The sequence below is a fragment of the Spermophilus citellus genome (genome assembly GCF_964194105.1).
Source record: "Spermophilus citellus genome assembly, chromosome: 4".
Classification (NCBI taxonomy): Eukaryota; Metazoa; Chordata; class Mammalia; order Rodentia; family Sciuridae; genus Spermophilus; species Spermophilus citellus.
Genome location: NC_138185.1, coordinates 193,122,931 through 193,141,272, shown reverse-complemented (window position 1 = coordinate 193,141,272; position 18,342 = coordinate 193,122,931). Strand labels below are relative to the sequence as shown.

At 43.3% G+C, this 18,342-nt stretch overlaps 1 gene segment (V, D, J or C); it reads left to right on the top strand.

Moving 5' to 3' along the window:
• The first annotated feature begins 1,321 nt into the window (after positions 1-1,321).
• Positions 1,322-18,342, top strand: part of LOC308648070 (T-cell receptor alpha chain constant-like) — a 74,520-nt gene continuing 57,499 nt past the window's right edge. Inside the window, exon 1 of the C gene segment in view lies at positions 1,322-1,417.

Here is an 18,342-nt window from a genome sequence, read left to right as displayed (position 1 = left end):
ATTGTCATTTTATTAGACAGATAGATATAGTTTCTGAGCATTCTTCTCATCAAAGCTACTCACAGAAAAGCTACTGAATAAATCTAAAATATAAAGTTGTAAAATTTGGCAAAAGACGTGCTATACCAATCAGTGGTAAAGAAAAAGAGAGAGAGACTTTGCATCTTCAATTTGTTGTCAATACATAAGCACATTATCATGGAGTACTGTGCTCCCCAGACCCGGTGCTCTTCCCAAATCCCAGAGAGCATTAAGAGCATAAGAAATGGGCCTTCAAGCCTATTGTTTTTAGGTCTTCCAAAAGTTGCAACTTTGGTATGACTGAGTGACCCCAAAATGCAAGGATGGAGAGATCCTCAAGATAAGGTAACCACTTTTACTTAGTGCCCTTCAATATCTCCACCCCTTCTCCCTTAATCATATTGATATCTGCAACCTGAAATACAGGTATCCTGCAGGCACCATGTCCCATTTGAAGCAAGACTGCCTTGTCTTAGCCCCAAATCACCACTTAAGAGGGGCTCTGAACTGGTGGGGCCAAAAGATGTGTCCCATAGTCTGGGTCTTGATCACTCTTGTCGCTCAAAAACGGCACTTTCCTTTCTCCCAGTGTCCTTTGGGGTAGGCCCCTTCGTTTCTTACCTTGCAGCGCCCTCTGCTGCTCTGATCATCCCATGTCCCTCACAGGTCATGCTGGAGGTTAACAGAAAGTAGGTCAGGGAAGGAAAACATTCTTTGTTCACAACTTAAATAAAAAATGCTCCTCTTTTCTCCATTCCCCATTCAGCCCTGAGACTGGCAGCTGCTTCTCTGTTGGCCCAAAGGGTCCGTTCCCCACCAGACACCCAAAGAGAATTGTCTTCAAGGATATGAGATCACACCCTAAGAGGATAGATGGATGGATGTTTTCATCTACAAAAAGCCCCAAGCAACATTTGATGACATGGGGAAATTTATTTGGATGAATATAGATGAATGGATCCCTTGTGAAAGAACAGAAACATGATTAAAAAGGAAAAGCTTAGAAACAATTGAAAAATGTGTGATAAGGGGGTGAATCGTCCAGAGAAATTTCTACACCCCATCTTCCTGCTCCACAGTCTGTTCCAAGATCCTGGGGGCAGAAATGGTCCTCTTCACCTTGGTGGGAAGCACACCAGGGAAGGACCAGGGCCAGCAGATATCTTCCACTGCCCAGGCCAGGGCAGCACAGGGATTTTCAGGGCCTCCAATTCAGGGAAACATCTTGCTACATCTGGACAAGAAGGAGCGTGAAGAACACTACCATGGTATTGTGACCAGTGACCTCTACAGAGCCATCATTTGAAGACCTGTGAGGAGGAAGGAACCCTCCAAGGTGTTACTGCTGCTACCTCTGGAGCAGCCGGTGGGAAGAACAGTGTGGGCCCACCAAAAGGTCAGTGATACTTTTTATTATGGGGCTGTGTAGACCTAGCCTGGATCCTGTCAACCCTATTTCTCAATTCTATCGAGTCTTTTCTCCAGTTTTTCTCCTGGGCAGGGAAGGCAAATAGGTTATATCTCAATTACAAGAAGTGACAATTGGTAGCATCTCTCTGGAGCACACTGGTAAGGATTCTGAGGAAAAGCAATGTGTCTCTTAGTCCACTGTGAGAATGGGAACAAGAGGCAGCACCACTCCGTTTTGTATGCACCATCCCTGCTCTTGATGTCAGTCCCTGTAATGATGCCTGCAGAGAGAATAATCAGAGCCAACTCTCTGTTGGATTATCCTTTTGGTAGAGAGAAAATTTTTCAATCTCTATCTTTTCCTTGGCTTCCCTGGGTTCTCATGGGCCATTTCCCTTGCTATCAATTGCTGTTGCCTGCAGCCTCAGAAATGAAATTTTTTAAAATGAATGAGAAAGTTCTATCTTACTCTAAAATCATAACTATGTGCCACATCCTCTTTTGAATGACTTATCTACTATTTAACAAGGAAAATCACACCCTAGTTCATCCCATCATGCCCCTAGGGACAGAGACCACTTGGGGAAGATCCTTTTTTCTCCTGAGGCACATAAAAGAAACAGCAGAAGGCAGGTCTAGGAATCCAGTGTCCTGAATTCTTGCCCCAGCTCTGCCTCTACCTATCTACATGACCTTGAGCAAATTTACTTCCCAGGGCTTCAGCATCTTTATCTTTGAAATGAGAGAAGCAGTTCCCTTCCAAGTCGTATCCTCTAGCATGCTAATATATAAAATGACAAAGCTGACCTGAGAGTTATTAGTTTATATCTTCCCGTGCATGTTGTTTGAACTCCACATTGCCCAGTGAGAGAAAAGGGAAAATATGCCTCTTCATTGGAGGGTAGCATTGTTTCTGGGTTCAATATGTGTGACTCATCAGAGCCTGGAGGGCCAGGCCCAGATGCCAACTTGGAATCCAGTTATTATTGCATCTGGGTGAGATCAAGTGCTGAAAACAGCCTTTGGAAAAATCATCAATTTTACCAAAAAAAAAAAAAAAACAAACTCTGCAGAGTGTGTGATAACATTTTGATATCTTATTTATCATCTCCAACCCTGAAATCCATTCTGTTCTCTCCTATCTCTACTCTGAAGGAAGGAAGGAGGACAGCCCCTTCCCAGGGAAGAGACACCTATGGGAACAGAGGGGTCTCTCTCTCTCCTCTCTCTCTAGTGAGGAAAGAGCAGAGCTGATGCCACCTGCCTTTGAACCACACTGACACCAGTGGTTTTTGTAAAGGTGCTCACTCCTGTGGGGATGGAGTTAATAGACAACTGACATTTGGAGCCCAGGCTAGAGGAATCGTGGAACTCAGCAAGTGTTATCTGGTGGAATTACTTTTTTCCATCTGAAGATTTTCAGAGATTCACATGTTCCTTAAGGAATAAGAGCAAAATATGAATGTTTAATACAATTCAATTTGACAAATATTTGTTAAGAGCCTATGGCTTTTTCCCAAGGATCCTCTGAACCAATTTCTGAGAAGACACTGTCCTTGTCCTAAGGGATACAAGGATTTTGTCAGGGGGGCCAAAAAATGTAGATAAACAACAACAGATTTTGTTTTGAGACTAGGGCACAGTTAACAGTGGCCCTGAGTAAGTAGCTTAGCTTCTGAAAAAAAAATGTGCACACAGCATGGATAACCTAAAACACCACATAATCAAAAATTTCTTTTTATGATGAGCTTTAGCCTGTACCTCTTTATTTTGCAGAGCAGGTTTATCTCCTCAACTGAAAGTTTTTGTAAGCTGATCTGTAAAGTATAGGAGAAAGCACTTTAAAAATCACGTTCCTGAAATTAAGCTCCTGGCAGTCAACACAGGAAAAATGGTACTTTTTTTATCTTTTCAGTAATGAAGAGGGATGCCTGGCACCCCTCATGTTTTTGATGGCCCACCGGGGTCTCCTTCTTCACGCTGGTCAGAAACAGGGATAAACAACCAGTGTCCATACAACAGCATAGACAAGAAGAAATGGCCTGCTAGGTTTTTTGGAAATGGACCCTCAGCTCCCTGTGAAGCCAGAGAACTTTAAACCATACTGGCATGATTGGTCCTGCCCTCGTCACAGCCTGAGTCCTAGGTTACATTTATGGGAAAGAAGCAACCCCAAATGACTGCTCATGAAGCTGGCCTCCTCGTTCACCTAATCACCCTAGAGACTGGACTAGGGCCTGAGAAGAGAAAGCCTCAGTCCAGAGTTAAGAGGAACCTTTAGAAAAGGGCCCAGCACTGTGTGAAGAGCAATGAGACATTCAACTTGGGAAAAGGGCTCAATTATTCAAAATCCTGGGTGAGCACCCCCAGTCAGAGGGGCTATAGCAGAATCTCTCAGAATCTAATACCCAAAAACCAGAAGGCTGAAACACTTGGACAGATAATGTATTCTCTTATCCGATGGGAAAAGGCTGTAAATATCAAACCACCTTTCAGGTGGGTAAGCACAAGTCTGCAGTCTGTAGTTTATGTAAAGGCAGCAGCTCCTGTGGGAAGGAAGGAACCAGAAAATTTACATTTGGAGCTGGGACTCAAGTACGAGTGGAGCTTAGTAAGTACTATCTTCAAATCAAAGTTATTTGGTTTGGTTTTTGAGTTTTCTGGAAGTTCCTAAAGAAAACAAACAAACAAACAAAAAAACCATTTCTCCTATCAGTTTTGGTTCTAAGATACTGACTTCTAACTTCTAAAAAGATAAAATGCTAAGGCAGATGGTAGACTTGAGAAAACTCCATTTCCCTATATAATAACTAGAGACCTACTTTCCTTTGACTGGCTTTTGTTTAGGAAATGGGCAGGAAGATTAGTTGGGCCAAGGAAAATAATTTGAACAACATTTTGGGGTAAATTAGATCCAGAGAATCAAATCCAAAGACTCTCAGCTCAGAAAATCCTGAAAGATCTCCTAAACCCACCTTTTTTAATTTTGCAAATGAGGACAGTGAAACTCAGAGAGTTGTGAACTTGGGCAGGGTCACACAGCTGAGCCTGATACCAAGGTCCAGGGCAAAACAAAGACATTTCTGATCAATTCAGACCCAAGGGGGAAAAAATATCATAGTCCTTGACATGGCAGCATTATCTGCATCTCAAACATTCTTTATGCAAAATTTGAACCCTGGGTTCCAAAAGGAGATGAAAGCACTCCACATTTAGGGGAGGGGGATGACTAGCCGTCCTAAGAACAGGACTTGAACTTGATATTAGGGAAAAGGCATAGCCACCATCAGACTGAGGCAGGGATGGAAAATCCTGAAGGAAAACACTGGCCCTATCTCAGGCCATGGTTATGACCATCAGACACTATCTATGAATTCTGCAGAGCCAATTTCTTTCCTAATGAGAGTGTAGGTTCTGATAGACTGCATCAGACGTGGGATTGCTCTAGACATGGAATATGTATATAAGATTGGCTTGCCTTCTGGTGTTGTAGTGAAAATCTTAACTCTGGACAAACATCTCAGCCCCAAAGCCCTGAGCTCCCTAAAAGAAATTCACCATCACTTATCCTTCTTCTGCATCTTGGGTTGGGGAACAACTCTAGTGCTTGGAAGGCTCCACAAAGATGAGCTTATGAAGTTGACACCACAGGTTTTCGCAAAGTCCCGCAGCACAGTGTTCAACAAACCACCAGCTCTCAGATGACATTTGGGAAGGGAACACAGCTCACAGTGGAGGTTGGTAAGTGGAGGAGACCATTGACCCCTCTTTTATATTGTGTTGTGAGATCCTTTTTACATTAACGAGTAGAATGTGTCTTCCAACACCATCTCTGCAAATATTTTAAGTCCTACCTGGCTTAAAATAAGCCCTCTCCTCATCCCCTGGGGGAGTACACATGCAACTAAATACAGCTTTTTCTAAACTCTCCCCCAAATGACTTAACCACCCTGTAAAACTGCTTCGTGGCTCTTCTGTGCCCTCTAAGTCATGCTGTCCTACTATAGAAAGAGAAGTGCCGAGGGACTTCTAGATTTTTAGGTCATTGTGAAAGAGGAATGTTGACCATGTGTTTGACTTCTTGGGAGGAAAATTATAATGATGATCTATTTAATTGCTTATTATATACCACACCATGTTCAGCATGCCTTCTGCCCATTGCTACACTTAATCCTTATTCTAGCTCTGCGATTTAGGTGCCATTATTAACCTCAAAAGAACTTTTTTATATTTTTATGCTTTATACTTTTATAGAAGCACAAAGAGATTGAGCAACTTCTTCAAGTTGATAAAGTAAGAAAGAGGACCTGAAATTTAATTCATTAATTCAGATTCCAGAGCTAACTGTTTATTAGTGGGGGTGTTATTTTAGTGGGGAAGTCACTGATGTTTTGTTGGTTTGTGCTTGTGAAAATAATCCCTTGAGAAGTGTGCCTCAGATAATGAAGCCAGGGATTGAGCAATGGGACCACCACTGCACCCCACTTACATATTCCTAACACAACATCATCAAGCTGTTGTCTTCCTCCCCACTAAACCGATGAGGAAACTGAGGTGCAGCAAATTAAAATACTTGCCCTGGGTTTCAAATTCAAGTCTTCCTGACTCCAAAGAATTAGCTCTTTTAAATTAATTGCAACTACCAATCAACCAGATTAATTAATTACTTAACTAATTAATAAGACAGCAATCTAATGAACTGTAAAGCGAAAGATTGATCAAAATCATCCATTGCTCCGCTCTCGTTTGGGGAATAACCATACAATCGTATAATAGCATATCTGTCCTTCTGCCTTTGTGCTTCTTCTTGGGGAATGTGGAACCCCATCTCCAGGCACCTGGTGGAAGGGTGTTGCAGTATTTGTAAAGCACTCTCTCTGTGTGTAGCTCAGGGAGGATCTGGAAAGCTCATCTTTGGAAAAGGAACAGAACTGACAGTAAACCCATGTAAGTCTCGGTAACTAATACTTTCAAACTTCTCTCTGAAATCCTGATCTCCAAATTTTTCATTTTGTTTTATAATCCAACTCTCAACCACAGCAGTCCCATTAATGGATTCCAATTCAAACAGCTGATATGTTCCTACTACTACATGCAGGACCCTGCTGTTCGTCCCCACCTGCTGCTTTAGCTAATAGATGAGAATAATAGTGCTAGTATAGCATTGAGCTAAGCCTAATTTTTATTATAACTGGTGGAATTTTCCACGGGCCTGAAAACCTATTAACTCTCTGAAACTCTATTTTCCTCTTCTGTAAAAGGGGAGAGGCAGACCCCACTTCTGTTTTACCAAGGCAAGCAGCTGTCAGGGGAATTTGGCAGTTTTCCAGTAAAGTGACAATAAATGCAGGAAACAAGGAAGGTCTTTGGTGGTCCATGAATTCTACCACCAGTACCTTATTATAAAAACCTGGCTTTATCAGGAGGGTTCTTCAATAACAAGTAAACATTTAAGTGTTAAGAGGAATTTGGGTGTCTGAGTTTTTGTAGAGCCTCGTGTCATTGTGTAATTCTGGGGCCGGCAATAAGCTGATATTTGGAAAAGGAACAACTGTAAGTGTTAACCCAGGTATGTTTCTGTGAAGATTATTTGTTTCTAAACATAAGCCATCACGCTTGGAAATTCAGTGAAAGATGACCGAGTTATTCACCCAATTATTAGCATTTTTCACCAGGGGTCTTTCTGGTGGGAATAAGAATATAGGCAATCCCTAAACCAAAGCCTCTTTAGGACTGTCTTCCACACCTTTAAGCATTTAGGAATGTTACATTTGTTTCTGTTAATGTTGGAGGTATGTGTCTAACAAATGGAATCTGAATTGCAGTTTTAGGGTGTAGGGGCAGAAAGCATTTAGAAAGGAAGGGGAGAAAGGAAACCACAGATTAGACTCAGATACATAGCAAATACAAAGGGTATAAAACCTGACCCAAAAGGAACCTGTGAGGTGTAGCCTTCCCATATATATAACAGCTGAGAGCCCACTCCTCTGTTATCTCCTTGCCTTTCCAAGATATCCATGTTGGCACAGTTAAGAAAAGCAGTATCTAGGGCTGGGGCTATAGCTCAGTGGCAAAGCGCTTGCCTAGCATGTGTGAGGCACTGGGTTTACTCCTTCGCACCAAATAATAATAAATTTTAAAAAATAAGAAAAGCACTATATAACCCCTATAATGCAAAACCCTGGAGCCAAGCTAGTTGGGTAAACCCATGTAAGATTTTTCTGGTACTGCTACTGAGGGCAAGCTGCTATTTAGGGAAAAGCTAAGATTGAAAGCAAATATTCAAATTAGTTATAAAGATCGTGAACCTCAGAAAACCTGCCCCAGGATGCTGTTAACTGCTGTGTTTCTAATTAGGTCCTCATGGAACATTCTCATCCCTGCCTGGGCTGAGCTCTGTGCATCAGGGAAGCCCCTTTTGATATCCGTTCATTTCTGTGCTCCTCAGTGGAAAAAAAAAATGGCAACTAAGCTTGGAAGATTGAGAGAAGGATTCTCTAATCCAAATGTAATAACAACATTTCTCTCCATCTTGCAAAGCCCAAGGGATATTTTGAGTGCTGCTCCACCATCCTTAAAACAAACTTAATTTCAAGTAACTTCAGTGTAGCTCAAATTTTGTTTCATGAGAAAGTCTGCATTTGCTATGACAACAGAAGCTCATTCCAAACAACTGTTTAGAGTTTAACTTTTGTTCATAATTCCGAAAAGATGCCAATTATCCTGTGGGTACCTCAAAATAAATCTTCTACTTTTGTGGCCAAATGATCATCCATGTTAGAAAAGCGAGAATCAAGTCAGGCACAGTGGGGCACCCCTGTAATCCCAGAGACTCAGGAGGCTGAGGCAGGAAGGTGGCAAGTTCACAGCCAATTAGGGGAGACCCAGCTTCAAAATATAAAATGAAAATGGTTGGGGATGTAGGTCAGATGGAAAGCACCCCTGAGTTCAATCCCCAGCACTGAAAAAAAAAAGAAAAAAGAAAGAAAGCTAGAATCAGAATGCCCTCATTAAGCATTATGCTACCTTCAAAGACCTTCCTAAAGCCCCTATACCAACAACAGCATTAGACAGGAAAGAATGCCCAAGACTCTGTGTCCAGTGGCTAACTAGGGCCTAAGGAGCAGAGGTGTCAGCTGCTATGTTTCCAAAGTGGCTATTTAGAGATATTAGTCCTCCAGATATTAGAAACAGTAACCTGAAAAGGCATGTGCAATTCCATTTTTATAATTCTCATCTTTCCCAAAGAACTGTTATAAATTCTTCCCCTAAGGTGTTATATTCATCCTACTTTTAGTTCCTTTATCCGTGATGTGTTCAGAGATGAAATATTGGTTGAGATTCAAAAAGACATCCATGAGATTTACCTTAAGCTTTCCCTGTCAGAGAGATTCTAAGAGCTAAAAAGATGGGAAGCTGACATTTGGGAACTAGATTAAAAAGAAAATCCAAATTAATCCCAAAGAGCAATGCTCAATAGATAGTTATTTAGACATAGCGTGTCAACCCTGCAAGTCACTCAGTTGGCTAGACTGCCCCTATCTTGGTCTTGCCTGGAAAAATAATAATAACATGCTCATTCCAGACGTGCCTGGAGTAGACAGAAATGTCAGCCTCCAGCCCTAAAAACTCCTTGTGATTTGGTTTATTTCAATAGAGTTTATCATTACATACAGTGTTCTGGAAGTAATAGAAAAGTGCATTAGAGGCGCCTACAAATGGAAATGAAATGTAAATTTAGATTGTAAATATATGACTGCAGTAAATAGATAGCAAGAAAAAAGATGAGGAGATTAGAAACCTACCACATTTCTCTAACCCTAAAGGGGCTGTTTCTATAAATAGTTTAAAACTATTGAAGAGGAGCCTGGAGGAGTAAGGAGGAGGACAGAGGCAAACAGATTTTCTCCTAATCCTCTTCACATTGCAAAATTGGAAACTGTTCCTCAATCAAATGTCCCTGAGCCAAGGAAGAAAGCTTGTCTGTTTCAAGACTAAAGGGTGGTGGGTAGGTGTCTCCTAGGACTGATTTTGAAGATGGCTCCCTGTAAGTGCTGGCAATTCCCAGGTTGGGGAAGGAGGTGAACACAAAAATACATCCAAGTAAGTGTGCAGGGACCAGAAGTTCTTGGGGAGCAGGACTTCCCCGGGAGTCTTCTACATGGCCTTTTAACCTTTCCTGTTTTAACCGATGGATGGGATCTCAGAAGATGAGCCCTTGGATTCATACCAGGAATTTCACAGAAAGAACCAGCTTAGCTTCCCTCAGGAGACCTAGCATGTTGTGACTTTAAAGATTCTTTTAATCCGACTGTTTTAGGAAGAGCTCTAAAGGCTGAAAGAAAGGTGAAAACAAGGTTTAAATCCTGTGAAGGGAAAATGAAGATGTTAAATATTTGACTAGCAAAGAAACTGAGAAAAAAAAAAAATCTGGTTCGTGTCTACCACTGGTAAAAAGAGACTTTGTGAAAGACAGAATAAGCACCCCAAGGTGACACTACACTAAACTTCTCTGTCAGTGAGCTTCAGGCCATTCCCCACTGCAGGTAGATAGTGAGGAGAGCCCATCAGGTGCCTTCCTCCAGGGGGCCTGGGGCACCGTTTGTGTAAAGCTGTGTGCTGTGGTGTTACTCAGGAAATAGCGTCCAGAAGCCAGTGTTTGGACAGGGAACCAGGCTGGTCGTCCACCCAAGTGAGTACGAAGGCCAAAGCTGCCATGGCTGGCCACGGCCTCTCCTTTCTCAGTAGTGTCCCATGGTGTCTGGGGAGCTCTCCTGGAGGGGTGCCTGCTTACTTTGCCTGCTCTATCATAGAGAAGCAGACCAGGAAAGACAGGAAAGCCCTCAAATCTCACCTTTAAACATATCTCCCTAGCTCTCCCCATTTCTATAGTGAGTTTCCAGTAAACCAGAATCCAGTGAGTTGATGTGATCAATTTTAATAAAAAGCAGAGAAACAGAGACCCCCAAAGTGCGATAAAGTAGAAACTATGTGAGCAGCAGCCAGGGGAAGGCAATGAAGAAAGAAAAAAAAAAGAAATGGATTACCAGTGAAGGTGGCAGTTTAGTCATTAAAAGAACAGCAAGAAATTTTTAAGTTAAATTTAAATTTTAAATTTAAATATATATATATATATTATATATGTATATATGTACATATATATCATGTATAGATATAAATATAGATGATATAGCGATATCAGGGCTCCATTGACCTCTGGAAGCCCAGGTCTCATCTGCAGAAGCTGCTTTCAGGACATCCTCAAATAACCTGAAAACCTGTAGTTTAGCGCCCTTCTGCAAAGAGCAACCCCTGTTCCTGTTTTTGTAAAGCCTTCTCTGACTGTGACAATAGTGGAAGTAGCAACTTTAAAATGACATTTGGAAAAGGAACTCTCTTGACCGTGAATCCAAGTAAGTGGAGGGACTGGGGCTGGGGAAACTCCAATTCTTCTCATTTCAATTTCTTGCCCCTCCAAAACATCCCAGCTTATCTTCCGAATCTAAGTTGTACAGGGGAATAGGGACCTCATCAGAAGGATTAGAACTCCGTTGTACAGAGACTAAATTACTTTCGGCCAAAAACATTCCTATCATCCATCTTAAATGAAATCATTGGTGCAGGGAGGAAAGTTGAACATAGGATCCTGAGGGATTCAGCTAAGGCCAGGAAGCATTCGCCAAAAAGATAGAGGAAACTGACGTACTGTAACTATGCAAATTCAGTAGACCAAACATAAATCTTCAGATGTAGATACTAAAACTCCCCTGAATCTCTCTCCTGAAATAATGGGACCTGAAATTTCATTAACTAATGCTGGAAAGTCTGCAGGCAGATTTCTTCCTTTACCTTCCCTCTTCTCTCTTAAAGGAACTCTTCTCACTCCCAATCCAGCAACTGAGGTCTCTGTGGGCAAAATTGTTTGGTACCCTCAGGCAGAGCCTTTAACCTCCTTATTCCTTGGTTACCAAGTTATTGATTCGGCCTCCACTTTGTGTGATTCACCTGAGAATAGGGAGGAAACTTGTCTCCAGGGTGTCGAGAATAGAGCAGCACATTCTCTCTTTCAAAAACCCACTCACCCTTCCCTCGTGGTAAGAATGTGAGTGTGTGCCAAAAAAAAAGTTTAAAATGTTAGAGATGAAAGTAAGGAGTGGTTGCTATTGGCACTTATTGAAAATCTATGTTGCTGGTGGGTCTCTGAGAGTGGTGCTTTTAGACTAATGCAGGGAAAGTCTGGCTCATTATAAAATTCAGGTGAAGTGAAAATGGGAAAAGCTTGAAGGCCCCCAGGCTCCTTTTGACATGAGCTAAGTGCCCTGGATGCTGAGCAAAGACCAGTTTAATTTATTCAGCTCTGCTTTCTGTGATCAAGAGAAGATGCCACATCAGGAGGGACACATTGGGAAACCCAGCTCAGTCTTAAAAATAGTGGCTAGGGAAGTGGGGGAGGAGCAAGTGATTCCCTGACACAGCACATGCAGCCCGGAAGCGTACATGCATCCCTGTGGCATACAGCCTGGAACATTCTGGGGTAGGCCCTGCCTGAAACACACACAGGGTGGTTAGTCATGAAGTTCTCACGTGCAGAAGTGCCTGGCTCAGGAGGGGCAAAGTCAGCACCTCTGCGAAGATGGATACAATGAATAATACATGATGTCGTTAAATCCCATGCACTCAGCAGTCTCTGAGGTCTTATTAAATTAAAGCGTCAAGGGGATTCATATTGTTCATATGAATCTCGGGAGACTCAAGGACTTGGTCGCTTTTCATGGGGTGGGCAGGAAAGGATGGAGACCAGACAGTAGGTTTTTTTTTTTTTTTTTTCCCCTAGATGTCTTTCTGGAAATGTGCTAGGGCAGGAATCTGCAGTACCAGATTTTCCAGAATGCAGAGAGAGGCTAGGAACCTCTCTGGTTCATGCTTGGCCTCTTAGGGGCCTGACAGCTGTAACAGCCCCTACACTTCAAAATGTTAGAGAGGCCAAGGAGTTTGACAGGATAACCATGCAAAGAAAATATCTGTGCCAGGAAAGCATCCTTCCAGAACCCTGAGCAGTGATTGTACGCCAGATTTCCCATGCAGTGGACCCTGTATGTGCAGGGGTTACAAGGCAAGGCTGGAGTTCAAGAAACCCATGATTAAATTGTTTTCTTCTATCAGCAGAACACAGAGATTATTGCACAGCAACACTTTGGTGCCCAGGTGTGTGAGGGCTTCAGCTGAGGGCCGGCATTTGGTTTTGTTCATGTCCTATGGAGGCTAAAGTGGGAGAGAAGGGACTCTTTAGACAGTGAACACTGGGAAATGTTGAAGAGATGGGAAGGGCTGTCTAAATCCCTGACTTAAAGCCAATGCATACCTCTTCTTACCTAAGTATTAACCTTTCTCTCTTACCCTTTTCATGACAATAAGCGAGCTAATGCCTTGACCTTTAGCTAATAAGTAACTGCTTGAAAAGATGACTAAGGGAGGCTAGTGTAAACTCAGTCAAAATAGCTTAGTAGTTTAAAATTTTAATTCAATAAAAGAGCTTCAATATCTGTTTTTCACATTCAGGGATAGGATTTGATCGCCTTCACATCACATAATGAGACTGTCTGCATTTTGCTCATTTTTTGAAGCATCCATCAGAAAGAGTCAAGGAGACCCCCAGACCCCTACAGTCATGACTCTCAGCACTGGGAACTTTGTTTGGTCAAGGGACATTATTTACAGCAACCCCAAGTAAACATGCATAAGCCAGCTTCCAAAGGGACCTTGCTAAACCAGTAGGCTGCTCTGTGAGGTCAGACACCTCGGCTGAGACTGTTGGGTGACCAAAACCTGGAACAGTCCCCGGGACAGTGTTTCACCATAACAAGGCTCAGGTATAAACTTCTGTGAGCCTCTACTTACATTTCACCAGGTTCAAAACTGACAAAAGCCTGTGGTGTGGAGGCTCAGCTCAATATGCCCGTCATCTTCCTTTCTTATGCTCGGGCATGAAGGGACGCTCAGGAGACAGTGTTTTGTGAAGCTGGAGTCTAACCTCATCTAATGCTAGTCAGCCTCCAAAAGGCTGAACCCTCTTCTCCTGTCTCCTTGTAATCAATTCATTGTCATCAGAAATGTGTGACACCTCGAGGGGAGGGAAGGACATGTCTTGAAAACTGATCAGAGAAATTGTCCTGAAAATGATGCTGTAAAATGGAAATGAGACCTTTAGAAAGAGAGATGCTGAACATGAGAAATCAGTAAGCCTCCGTGGAAAGCAGAGGAAAGAGGGAGATGAGAGGCAGCCCCCCGGGGTGCAGCAGGTCAGTGTTCCAGGACCACACGTGGTCCTCTGACCTCCAGCAGGAAGAAACTCAGCCTCACAGGCCAGGCCCCTTTGGGTGAATTTATTTTTTACCCAGAATTAAAATAGAAAGATGTGTGTGAGCCCAGGGGTCCCTCTAGGGGTTCTTGTAAAGGCCTCCATTACAGTGCTAACACTGGTGCTGGCTATGGAAAGCTGACATTTGGACAAGGGACCATCTTGACTGTCCATTCAAGTAAGTGTAATAGGACACAGAAGCATGCTGGAAATTCTGGATTATCACCCCTGATGTGTCAGGTTTAAAAGAAATGTATGTTGCCCAGAATCCAGACCTTGCTTCAAGTTAACTAGTGTCATCCAAAGTTCTTTCTCTTCTTCAGTCTCAACATGAAGAGATTCCCTTTCAAGCCCTGAACCTAGTTCTCTCCCACTGCTCTGAGTAAAGCTAAGCTTGACCCTGGGAAACTTGAATCTTCTCTGCTTTTAGAACCTTCTCTGGAAGTGAGGTCCTAAGTATTTTTTTGTTGTTGTTGTTTTTTGGTTTTCTGGGTTTTTTGCTAGGGGCCCACCATTTCCAATTGACTTCCCCGAGTAACCCCTTCTATTTTCTAGCATCATTCTCCATCAGAAAGTTCTTCCTCATATCAATCTTAAGTTCTTCTTGGCACAGCTGAGGCCATTTCCGTAAGCAGCATCCACAGTGAAGAGGGATAATTGAGAGCAGAGTTTGAATAGGTATGTCGTATTCAGTTCAGAATGGATTTTAAATGAAAGCAATGAGGGGAAAAACTGAAAACTGAATGGGAATCTGAGGTCTTATTTCAAATCCCTCTATGGTCCCTGAAAGTCTCCTACTGCTTCTATAAATGCAAACTCCAAAGAGAGAAAGAGAAAGGATGGACAGAAATAAGCATCCACTGAGTCCGTTCCTATCGCTGAAACCACAGGCAAAGGATTACAATTAATTCCAAAGAGTTTCAGATACAAGGCTTAATACCTTTCTCCTGGTGGTGACTTGTATCCTTGCTGATAATTAGAGCAGATAGAAAGATTTGGCTTTCGTGTGTTTGCGGCTGCACCCCACTGGGAAGAGAGAGAAATGCGACTGTTTTTTAAGATTCATAAAGTTCCTTCTGTCAGTCGTTGTGAAACTCCCCTGCAGGGAGATTCATGACAGCTCTGAGATGCTGATATTTGGAAAGAGTTCATAACTAACAGCGAAGGCAAGCAAGCTGGAGACGCCCAAACTCATAGTGCCCCCCACATAACTTCACTCCCTTCCCATTTCCAGCCTTTTGGCTCTTGTGGGGATCCTAAGGGAGTCAGATGGACATGGATTAAGAGGAGCCTGGAGTGTGGAAAGTGTGGGTGCTTGGAAATGATAAGTGAAAGGAATAAGAGACCGGAAGGGGAGAAAGTTAAAAAGCAAGAATATGTCTTTCATTGCACTGGATAAGGCTAAGTCAGGGAGGTGGGTATCTGCAGGGTGCTGTTTTCATGGGATCTCCACCAAGGAGGGTGTCCTTTCAGACAAAGAGATGAGCCAGCTCCTGTGTTCCTGTAGTAGCTACTCTTGTGCAGGCATAGTTGCTCCAGCCGATAGCACAGTCCCAGTTTGGTGTGTGTGTGGAGGAGGCATCTGACATCCCTGTCGTTAGCTGCTCCTCTGAGCAGCAGCATAAATTCACACCGGGTGGGTGTGGAGCTGGAATGTGCCAGAGCTCCTCTTCAGCTGAATGCTGGGTTGTGAGAATGTCTCAAATGTGCAAGATGCCTCCAAGTGAAATCTGGTTCTAACAAGCAGGGCACAGGTTGAGCCAATATTACCCATTTTTTTTTTGTTGAGCTTCTCCAAGTCCATTCATATAAACGCCAACACTGAGAGGTTGACATTTGAGCTCAGGATCCAATTGACTGAAATATGCCAACGGGGTCCGAAAGGCCAAAAGTGCCTTCAGAGCTCAGCCTTTGTTGTTAGCTCTCTGCCAGTTGTCATTTCAGCAAAACGCACCCACTTAGAAAGGTCAGCTCTTCATTAGCCAGACAAATGAGAACAACATATTGACCAGTGATAAGGAGTGGGGAGCCCAGATCTCAGCCTCTGAGAGCCTGGCATTTTCAGTCTTTTAATCATGGCATGCCGGTGAGCATATGCTGTCTCAGAGAAGGCAGATCAATGGTGCCTGAGGACCTGGTGTCACCAAGCCAGAGCCTGGAGATGGAAATGAAATGCAGATGGGGATGCTGTATGGATGGGGGAATAATAGAGAAGGGAGGAGGAGACAGGGAGCTGATGATGCTTTTTAAAACTTGAAGCTTGTCAGAAATTGTAATGGCACCAAGGTGGAGAAGGACATATCCCCAGAAAGTTTCCTGTATCCCAACAGAATCTGTCCTACCTGTGACTCCGACTCAGATCCCATAGGTAATGCTGAACGTGAGCACCTGAAATGCCTTTTGAAGTGGCAGTGAGAGATACTGGGGTCTACACTCTTTAAGGGTCACCTGTCAGTTATTGTAAAGGGTTGTGTGGCTGTGTCACAACTTCCTACAGCAAGTTGATTTTCGGGCAAGGGACAAGTTTATCAGTCATTCCAAGTAAGTCTCCCCGTGATGCTGCCTACGGAGTGTGGCAGGGCTGATAGTCACATGCATGGAGCTCAAATGGCTGTGCAGGTGGCAGGGTGGTTGAGGACACAAAGCTAAAGGACTTAACTTTGATCAGAAAATAAGGTCATATTGGCAAATGTGGGTTTAGACCTTAAAACGTGACACAGAGAGCGTGGGACTTGAAAGTGGTAATTTAAAAAACAACCTGTGGTCTACCGGTATATTCTCCCTGCCCATGGGGGATGAGCTGGGATAGAGGGAATGGACAAGGGACACTGCATAATGGGGTTGTCAGAAAAAGAGGCAGGCTAGGAAGCAGCAAGGTGATCAGAGCCTCAGGCTGAGTTCATCCAGAGAGAAGGAATTGTTCCAGAAGTTTTTATAAAGGAATAAAAGCCTTCCCAGAGTCAAAAGATGTCATAAAGAGCTCTGATTAAAATGCATTTCAGAGTCATATGATCATCAGGAGAGAGATAAAGTCTTAAAAGGAAAAGAATTTTTTAAATGCCCAAGCATAAAGCAAATGGGCCTACACCTTTAATTAGACAGCGAGCAATGCAGACACACATTAGCCTTCCTTTTAATCCCCTCTCTGGAGGAATCTGTCCCTCCAGCTGCACATGGTCACAGCTGCTCTAAGCCCTGGAGCTCCTTCCTGCTGATACCCTTGCTCCTGCGCCCACACAGAGAAGGAGACAGCCCACCTGCCTGCCAGCCTGCAGGGCAGTCGGTGGGGCCCCAGGTGTACGCTCAGGCTCACTCTTCCACCTGGTTTTTGTTGAGCTTCCTATCACAGTGGAACACCGGTAGCCAGTTCTATTTTGGGACGGGGACAAGTTTGACTGTCATTCCAAGTAAGTCAAAGAAAATTTTCCGTCACCATTGTATAGAAACAAACCCTTTAAACTGCAGATAGAACCGTCAAAAGTCTGCTACTCAGTCTCTCTGCTTCTAGATGTAACTTTATCTGGAACATAGCAAAGAGCCCCTCTCCTCCACCAAAGGAATGGTTCATAAATCATCGAGGCCAGAACAGATCTTAATTGCCCTGCCTGAAAATTCCTGTGGGGAGGAAGACAGAGAGAGATGTTTGCAGTGATGGTCTCCCCTCTGTCACACTCCATCATCTGCACGGACCCGAGGGGCAGAGTTCTCAGGAGCAAAGGGTGGAGAGATGACTCTCAGCTGAGAAAGGAGGGACAGAGGCTAGAGCAGGACCAGAGGTGACTTCACAGATAACTAAAATAAGGGATGACGTGAATGGGTGAGAAGCTGGCAGTGGTATCCAGACTCATCCTTGTGTTTAGACTTGAGGGATGCACTGATACCATCTAGAGAGAGAAAGATTTCTTCTTTAGAGTCAAAATCGAAACACATTTCAAGCCTCTCTTAATGGCAGTCTTTCATCCCAGTTTCTCTCAGTTGTTCCAGCAGGAAATGGTTGGAAAGGGTCACTGGTGGCTTTGATGTTGCGAAAACAATGCAGACAACAGGTTCATGAGAAATGGGTGGGGGAGGGGGCCTTGCAGAAGAGTTTGGAGTTTGGAGCCATGGTTTTTGCAATGGCTTAGCACACTGTGCGTCTAATTATGGAAGCGAGAAATTAACCTTCGGAACTGGAACCAGACTCACTGTGACACCCAGTAAGTACTTCATCCCTGGTCAGGAAATCAGCCTGGGTCTGATTCTGGGGGTGACACTGGACCACACAGACTTAGAGAATTTTCATCTTTCTTTTTTCATAACTGGTACAGATGGGTGGCAGCCAAATATCTGAGTTTTCTGGGGGAACTCCAGTCTTGAATATTTAATTCCTCACTAGAAAATATGATTCATAATTCTGTTTTTGCTGCTGCCATCATGTGCTAATAATGTGACATGTGAAGAGAATTCAGACAGAATGACTGTATCCTCACTTTTATCTTGTATGATAATTTTAACTTTGAGTACTGCAAGTGTTTGGGAAAAAATAGTAGAAACATAAGATATCAAAGAGACAA